A 9,810-nucleotide genomic window follows, 5' to 3' on the forward strand; every position below is an offset into this window, starting at 1 on the left:
ATCAGAACACATGCTCTGTGACTCACATCCAGTTGCTTCATCTCCACTACATCCTCAGCTTGTAGTTCCTGGCCTAGAGGAGACACAGGAAATACTTTCTGTACGTGGTAAATGTCCCAAAGTTGGGGCATGTGTCTATTTAATTCATATTATAAAGTCTCCTAAATAACTGGACATTTATTAAAATGTCTTAAAGGCCAAATATGAGGGTTTCATTTTTGTTTGAGTTATTTTAAATATTCAGAACAGTAAGCCTGATTCCGATTCCATCATTGGAAAGAACAACCATGGTTGTTTAGACTCCCGCCCTCTCTGTACATTGACACATTCTGTAAAGCCCTCTACTGACTCTCAGGACTCTCAGATGAAAGGACACGTGGAAATCAAAGTCCACCTTCCTTTTTTCTCAGGATGTAGATGAGGTTACCATCTGGCTGTCCAAGATTTTCAGTGTCCACATCAACTTGTGAGCCTTAGTTAATGTCAACATTGTTTGGAGTAAACTTTTTCAATGTGGTGGCTAACAAACAATGCATATTCATAAATGCTGATGAGGGAGAAGAAATGACATGGCTTCCAAAGCTGAGCAGGCCACACAGCTGGAAAACAGACAGTTGAGAATGTGTTGCATCGCTCCATCAGAGATAAAAGCCCTCGTGTGCCGGCTGTTTGCTTTGTGAAGGCCACATTTCCTAACAGGAACTTGCAATGACATTTTGAGTCTTTTTTATTTTTGTTGATGATTTTTATAATTAAAAGTTTTTTTCTATACAACAAAATCTGCAAAGGGTGGTGTGTTATAGGCCAGAAACATAGCAATATAGAGTACTGCCCAATCAGCCAAGAATCACATACTGAATTTTATTTGGAGCCCATAAAAATCACTAGAGTGATTTTCAAAGAACATTAATAAAATACCTTTGAGGGGCTGGTTATCTGGGCATGGAAATTAAAGTTAATTCAGAAAAATTTAAGAGAACAATGAAAGAACAGTGCAAACTGATTGCTGCAGTTGGAGAAGAGAGATAAACTATGCATGACTTCATGCATACCTGCCACCTTAGGGAAACTCTAGAGTAAACTGTGGTCTATTCCAGACTTTTGCACCTAAGTCTAGAAAGCATAATGGCCAAAATGAGTTACTTTATGTAGCACATAATATGAAAATTCTCAACTCTCCCTGCCCACGTTGAGAACTTCATTGGACTCAAAGGTCAGGGCTGGCAAACCACAACATTCTGCCCTCTAGTCTGGCTGCCCAGGATGGAGGTTGGGGCAGATCTGCCAAGCAACAGGAACCCCACAAAGCAACACTCTAGTAATGGTTATATGGCTGGGAGTCTGGGCTCTTCCATAGACCTCTGAACAGGTTAAATATTTTACCAACATCAATGAAGAGAAAAATGGCAGCTCTAATTCATGCTTACACACACAGCATTCGAGGGTGAATGTGGGGTACTCAGATGCTGGCATCCTAACTGCTCAGGGACCTGGATGGGAGATGAGCGGGCCCAGATTTCCTCAGCATGGGAGCGGGCTTGGGCTGGGACAACAGGCAATGGACACTAGGACACTGTGCATTGATAAGACTAGTCGTGGAGGGGCAGCTGCCTGTGCATGTATGCCAGGCTGTTCATTCTGGAACTAGGAGTGTGGGGAGTCCTTATGTAGGATTCTGTGGTTGGTGACCCTAGAAACGGGACACTTGATGAAGATGATGAGGGTGATGATGAGATCATGGAGGCAGAGCACCTCTGTGAAGATGAATATCATGACTAGGCTCATGAACAGCCAGGGCTGCTGGGCAGGGACACTGAGTGCCAATGACAAAGCTGGCCTCCAGGCTTCTCAGCGTCACCCGTAGACTAGTGCCCAGCTAGAAGAAAACCCCTGGGAGGGAAGAGAAAGTACATATGCAACTTTCCCGGATGCAGGGAGAAGGTGGATCTGGCAGGACGGGTGCATTCGTTCTCAGAGAGTGATGCTGTCAGCCAGGGATCGGGGGGACTGCTACCACAAGGCGGTGATTCCAGGCATAGCTCCTAAGATGATGGGCTTCAAGATCAGCTCTGGCCGCATGATTGACTTGTGTGGCTGTGCTGCATCATAGGCAGCACCCAGAGCACCAAAGATCACAACAGAAGAGATGTTTATAACAGTGAAAAGTGCAGCACATTCTTGGGCTGTCTGCCAACACCCATTGGGCAAGGATTGGCAGAAGGGCCAGCCAGCAAGAGAAAAGAGAGGGGGTGATGGATGCACAGCTCAATCTCTTTGCTACTACCTATCTAAAATCTATTGTTTTAGTATAGAGCAAAGGCTGAGTTCGCTACTGAGTAACATGAGACCCTCTTAAGGGTGAGACTGTCGGTGGAAAACATTCTCATGGAAGCAGAATGGACAGTGGGGATCATTGTGCAGAAAATACTCTTGAGGTGTGAAAGTGGGCAATGGGCAGAGGGGCCACTGTGAAGGAAAACACTGTCAAGGGGGTGAGAATGGGCAACAGCCAGAGAGGCCATGGTGCCAACCTATATGCTGAAGTAGGCTTTATACTATATTCTAGAGCAGTGGTTCTCAACCTTCTTAATGCTGCGTCCATTTAACACGGTTCCTCATGCTGTGGTGACCCCCGACCATAAAATTACTGTTGTTACTTCATAACTGTACTCTTGCTACTGTTATAAATCGTAATGTAAATATCTGATATGCAGGATATCTGATATGCGACCCTTGTGAAAGGGTCATTCAACCCCCAAAGGGTTGTGACCCACAGGTTGAGAACCACTGGTCTAGAGTCTCTAAAACAGACGGGGCACTTTCCCTAGGGGCAGTTCATTATCCAGGTGACTGACTAGCCCAACTGGATCAAGTCTTAAGCAACGAGACAATAGGACATCTTCGTTGTTTACCAGAAATCCTGTCACCTCCCAGGGCCGGAGAGCCAACTAAGAACCAATTCACTGGACAAAAGTCATGCAGCTGAAAAGATCAAAACTAAACAAATAGTGACTATATAAATCAATCCATAAAATGGTCATGTTTTACAAAGAGGACACAGCCTTTCCTTAATGGACCTCAACAAAGCCCTGCACACTGTTACTTTTCTCCCTCTAAAATCTTAACAGGGTTGTATATATGTGTGTGTTGGGGTGGAGTGGAGGGGATCATTTCTCCTTCATGTCACATGGTACTTTAAATTCTGAAAGGTACTGTGACAGTTTTCCATTTCTTTACCCAGCACTGATTTCTACTTATAAATCGGTGTGTTCCCAAGGGTGGGGCACAAGGCAAATAATGTTAGTGATTTCCTTCTGATGTCAGAGGCAGACTAATAAAGAAGCTGCCCTGGAGAGGGATTTTGCCTTCAAAGGAGGAAGGATCCATGAGAGTGGATGTTTGCTTGTTCTTAAGGCTCTCCAAACGGGCAGAAGAGTTTTCAGTAGGCCCCTGGGCAAGGGCTGCCAGTTATTGTCCATACCTTACTAGCATCGAACTTAAATTGCTTGGTAACATTGTATAATGCTAAGTCTTTTTAAGATCTGGGCATCAAATCTGTCATAATTATGAAGGATACCGAGAAGTAAATCAATAGTAATAAAAGAGCATGAACCTTCTAGAAGAGGAAGGAGAAACACCAGGGACTGACTGGAGTCTCTTCATTTTGCTTGGGCACCTGGGGATTGGTAGTAGCATGTCCTATCCAATTTCAGAATTACCTTGGTTGGTGGGAGCCAAGCTCCCTGGCTTGCAGGGACCTTGAACTTTGACCCTCCTGTTTCCACCTCCCAAACACTGGAATTAAAGGCACACACCATTTTGTCCGACTTCCATGCATCTTTAATGATCTGCCTTTGTGTCTTAGACTTCTTTACTTGGTAAAATTCAATGCTAATTTTGCTTAGACTAAAAGCATTTCTTCTTTGGCAGGATTCTGTCATTCTTTGGTTTTGTAATAAATAAGCCCTTCAATTAAATGAATGAGCCTCTTTAGAACTGCACAGACTGTGAATGGACATCACAGCTTACTTTGCATGATTGTTTTTAATAACACGTCATCCTGTTTATGCAAGCGCAGTGATTCCCTCCTGCTAGCTTCCTGTACCATTCCTATGGATGCAGTGACCCAAACCCAGCAGGGAAGCAGGGAGACAGATGAGTGGCTGTGGGGACTGAAAACAAACCTCAGTGTCTAGCTCTTTGCTGTGATGAGTATTTGAAAGAAGGCAGCTCAGAAGCAAGAGCCCCCTGACCTTCTTCACCCCCTGAGGCTGGCCATAGAAACAAAAACTCTTCACTGCAGAAGCCAGCCATCCTGCTTGGAACTCTAGTGTAACTTTCCCCACCTTTCTGCATTGGAGCCCACAGAAAGGAATTTTCTTGTGAGACTGGGGATGTATCTTGGTGGTAGAGTGCTTGCTCAGCGGACACAGGTCCTCAAATGATTCCCGGCACTAAAGGGGTGTGTGTGTGTGTGTGTGTGTGTGTGTGTGTGTGTGTGTGTGTGTGTGTGTGTTTGTGTGTGTGAGAGAGAGACAGAGACAGAGACAGAGTCAGAGACAGAGACAGAAGCACAGAGAGACAGACAGATACTCAGGAAAACATGTCATGGTCTCAGAGAGGCCAAGAAGAGCCTGAGCAGATGCTTCTCGCTGGTCCCTTGTGTGTCTGTTACTTGTCAGTTACATCCTTCTGTTCCTCAAAGTTGTGTCCTGAGACAGCTTTCTCTAGGTCTTCGGGGTCTCATCTCTTAGGGTAGGAGGACAAACACAACTTGAACAAAATAAAACTGACGCTTTCTCGATAAACATCTTGTCAGAAGCTGACCTGACCCCATGATATGTGGGGAAAGTGTCTCCTCTTAGCTGAGTCTCCATCAGGCTTCCTGCTCCTCTCAGGGTAGATGGTTTTTCTCTGAGTAGAAATCTTCCTCCGCAGGGACCTCAGCTGTGGTTTTCAGATTCATTTGCATCTTCGGTGGGCAGAGGCTCTCTTCTACAGCGAGCTGGAATTTGTAACTCAACCCATAACTCTGTGCTCCAACATGTCTCATCCTAAATACTGGCCCTTCCCCTGCAAGCCCCTTCCAAAACTAATCCAGCTTGTGCGGAAGCCTAAGCTGGAACACAGAGCGGCACACCAGCACTCCATCTCCTTAGGTATCTGAGTCCTCTCAGAGCCATGGAGTGCACTGTGGACCTTGCCTAGTTCCTGAGCTAGAGATAAATGAGAAACGGGACCTTTTAAAGATAGAGGCTAAAGTTGAGCCATCCAGACTGAGGAATGAGCTTCACAGCCCTCTCTCCCCTCTCTCTCTCTCTCTCTCTCTCTCTCTCTCTCTCTCTCTCTCTCCCTCTCTCTCTCTCCCTCCCTCTCTCTCTCTCTAAGGCAAGGAGAGTTTATAAACCTTTGTAGCTGTTTCAGGCTTTCATGTTCTTAGTTAGCAAACTGTCCTCAAGTTGAACCTGGATTCTTCTTGTTACGCTATGGGCACACCGCCCCCCGCCTCTTATTAACAGCTGCTCAGCCCTATGTCTCTAGCAGCAATTAGCCTGAACTAATTTCCACAATCTCCAGAGAGGCACTCATTTTCCTTAGATTTGGGTGGGTTTCTAAGCAGGATAGAAGGGACAGAAGGGGGTGGGAGTATGGCTTAACAAACACCATTTGTCCTTTCAAGCTGAATACGAAGATAAAAAGAACCATTACCTGATAGAAGAAATATACAAAAATGTGTCCTCCTTTCAATTCTGCTGTTTCTGAAACTATTGTTGAATTGGAATGGTCTTCTCAGCTTACTGAACGTCTGTGTTGCTTAATTAAAATTGCAATCACTGCAGCATTACTGTAAAGCTAGGTATTATCTTGGTCCATCTTGATTTCACTGCAGTTTATACATGGAGGCAGCCAGGCAGTTAAAAATGTAACTTGTGGTGGGAACTTTAGACCATTCCAGACAGCCAGAGTCTGTGATGAAAATGCCCTTTACTATTATAAATCACCTTGATCTCTGGTGGGGCTGAAGACTGGTCAGGCTTGTGGGTGGTCAGCAATGCCAAACTACCTGATATTCTGCAAAGACTTTAGAGGTTGAGGCTTAGATGAGCTTCTCTGGTTGGCAATGTGTCCCAAGAGTTGTCATACACTCACAGTACTCGAAGATTTGAGCTGCATCTGGCCTGAAAGCTAGTTCTGAGGACTCGCTCTCCTAGGACCAGAAGGTATTAGACAAGCTGCCAAAGGGCAGAAGCGATCAATATTCCTACCCAGCTGTGACACGTGTGAACCACAATGGCCAGCATGGCAAGGTATCTGCAAGGTGCAATAGTGCCACTTGGATCTTGGTGGCAGCCAGCAGCTGTTGAATTGGACTTGAGGCCCCTCAACATGAGGGAAACCATGCCTCGTTCTGTAAACCCAACCCCACTACCTCGGGTGAGCAGTGAGAGTGTGGATCTTAGAGGAGAACCTTCTGCCGCCACCACACCAGCCTGATTCCCGCTGCATTCTACATGCCTGTTCTTAGGCTGACAACAGATGGAGTCCCCACCCTCATCAAAGAACCTCCTCTTTGCAGTAAGGAAACCATCACCGAAAAATTAGACAACAGCTGCTTGTGGGGTGCCACAACCCAACTACTACAGTACGACACAACTCCTCCACCTAAGCCTCAGGAACATTACAGAAGAGGGGGAAAAAAGAAGATCATGAGGAGCCAATAGACATGCTGGTACAGAACGGGGTGCTCTCAAGGGGCTGGTGTAATGAAGTGGGGGTAGTGGATTCTCGTTCTTTCTCTGTGTCTGATTTCAATGTGCACCTTTCAGCTTCAATAACTATAAAAACAAATATTACAGCTTAGCTGAGTTCTGTGAACTCTGAAATCTCTTCTAACAAATTGTTGAACCTACAGGTGATCTTAGGGACCCACAAACACAAATGGTTTTTCTGGGTTCACAGCTACTTTGTGGAAGATGTACCACAACTCCACACAGATAAGCAGTTATGAATTGACTGGCTTGTGCATATAGGCCTATTTTCCAAAGTCTCTGAGGACTAAAAATGATAGCTGGGATCATTAAATGGATGGAATAAAGGACTCTAAAAACTTAATACCAAATGTAGCACACTTCTCTATATGTAAAGCATTTTTATCAATGAAACAGATGTTTATACACCTTACTTTCCCAAATATAATGCAATATTTTGAAACTAAACTTTATCTTTCAGAGTAAAGATGTCTCCACTATCCTCAACATCACTGAATCTTTGTGTAAAACTGTCTGAAGAAACATGGCCATCCTTGTAGGCAAAGAAAATAAAGGCAGCTGTATATCTACTTCTGGGATTCAGCATCTATCTTGCCAGGAAATTAGTTGAGACAAGCAAGACACTACCTGTGTGTCCTGTGTCTTCTAACTCCAGGGTGTTCAGCGCTACCTGCAAGGAGAAGGAAGCTGAATGCAGCATGGATTCAGTCTCACTTGGAGACAGCTTCCAGGAAGAGAGGGCAGGAACATTTGAATGAGGTCATAAATAAAAAAATGTCAATTCAACCACTCATTCCTGAGTAGGCCATGTAGGTTTCAAAAATTCTACTTTCTGGTTCACAAAAAGAATTTGGGATTTGTAATTCAGTATCCATTTACTCATTTATTCAAGTAATGGCTGACATTTCCTATAGGCCTGCTATTGTAGGTACACAATGGGTGCCGATCAGTAACAGTGATCTGCTATGGTGAACAAGATAAGATCTTTCAATGAGAGTATATAGTATTACTCTTCACTAACATTGACCCAAAATGTTCAGAAAGATACAAGGTACTGTTGGGACATCAAGAAGGGGATCTGGATATGAAAAGTTATGAAAGGCTTTCTGAGAAAGTGATGTCAGTTGGCTGCTGTGGGATGGTCTGTATGTCAAGTGTGTTGCTGATTGGTCAATAAATAAATCACTGATTGGCCAGTGGCTAGGCAGGAAGTATAGGCGGGACAAGGAGGAGAATAAAGCTGGGAAGTGGAAGGCTGAGTCAGAGACTCTGCCAGCTGCCATGATGAGAAACAGCATGTGAAGATGCCGGTAAGCCACGAGCCATGTGGCAAGGTATAGATTTATAGAAATGGATTAATTTAAGCTGTAAGAACAGTTAGCAAGAAGCCTGCCACGGGCCATACAGTTTGTAACCAATATAAGTCTCTGTGTTTACTTGGTTGGGTCTGAGCGGCTGTGGGACTGGCAGGTGAGAGAGATTTGCCCTGACCGTGGGCCAGGCAGGAAAACTCTAGCTCCAGTTGGCAGACTAGGATAGGAAAGATTGTCGATCATCAGGAAAATCTGTAATGGGAAAAACAAAACCAAAAAAAAATGTCAATTGACTGTCAAGTATAAGCATTCCCATGGAGGTGGAGTAAGTCAAGTGTACCAGGCCTGAGAACATGGGGACAAAAAGCATGATACCGAGTTCTATGAACTCCTTTTCTTGATGCTGTGGACAAATACCACCTCCTTCAGCAAAAGCAACTTGAAGTTGGAGGAAGTTGGCTCACACTACTGTCCGTCTCAACCTGTGGGTCACAACTCCTTTGGAGGTTGCCTATCTGATATCCGGCATATCAGATATTTACATTCCAATTCATAACAGTAGCATAATTACAGCTATGAAGTGGCAATGAAGATAGTTTTATGCTTGGGGGTTACCATATGAGGAACTGCGTTAAAGGGTTGCAGTGTTAGGAAGGTCGAGAACCATGGGTATAGTATCAGGAGCATGATGGGGCTGGTCACATTGCAACTGCAGTCAGGATGCAGGAAGAGACAATTGCTGGTGCTCAGCTCAGTTTTGACTTTTCCCTTTTTATTCAGCAAAGCACTGGAGCTCATGGGCTGGATTGTAACTCAGTTAAACCTCCATGGGGTCACCTTCAGGAAAACATTCTGTGCTGTGTCTCCCAGGTGATTCCAAACCCAGTAAGTTGATAATGAAGGTTAACCATCACCCAAGGATACAGGCTGCATTAAAATGTCCTGCTGCTCACCAGTTTACCTGCTCTCCTCTGTGTTTGAGCTCCACCTTCCCTTCAACACCTACTTTGTGCAGAAGGCTTTAAGTTCCTTTAAGCATTTGCCCCTTGTCAGCAGGCGTGGTGTTAACTCCTGTCAGTAGAGGGCAGTAGAGAGACACTGTAGACCGTAGGGCGTTCCCGATCTCAAGCCTGCTCTTAGGCAGGCTCTCACACAGGTTGGTCCCCTCTCCAGTATCTAACTCTTGTGATCTGAGGGTGGACAGCTTCTTTAGCATCAGCAATATGGAAAGCTCCTTTCCAACAGTGCTCTGCAGTGTGTCGCAGCCATGGCCAGTCTTCTATTTCCTCGGAGCAGAGTGTCTCTGGTGGGACTCCATTCACGAACAGCTTTTCCCAGCACTCAAAGCATAGCATTACAGCAGGTTCTGACAGTGCAGGGTCACTCAGTGAGCCAGGGCCTGCTCTCTCAGCCTCCTGGGGGAGGGGAACTCTTCCTCAGATGTTCTACCTGGGTCCTGCTCCTCTTCCTGCTGCTCTCATCTTCTGTCCACTTCTTTCAACTTCTTACTGACCACTCTCTCAATTTTAGTTATAGTTCTTAATTCCTTACACTTCCTGTATTCAAACTGGTGTGCAGTTTGTGTCCCGCTTGGGCCGTGACTAATGCAGTCGGGCATCTGTGAGCCCTTGCAAAGTAATTCATCAGTGAATTAGAACTTGAAGAATCACCTTTGTTCTCTATAATGAAATAAAGCTACATGTGACCTATAATTTTCTTTTTCCTTA

The sequence above is a fragment of the Peromyscus californicus genome, unplaced genomic scaffold, assembly GCF_007827085.1.
Source record: "Peromyscus californicus insignis strain IS unplaced genomic scaffold, ASM782708v3 Scaffold_14__1_contigs__length_90479793_seg_2, whole genome shotgun sequence".
Lineage (NCBI taxonomy): Eukaryota > Metazoa > Chordata > Mammalia > Rodentia > Cricetidae > Peromyscus > Peromyscus californicus.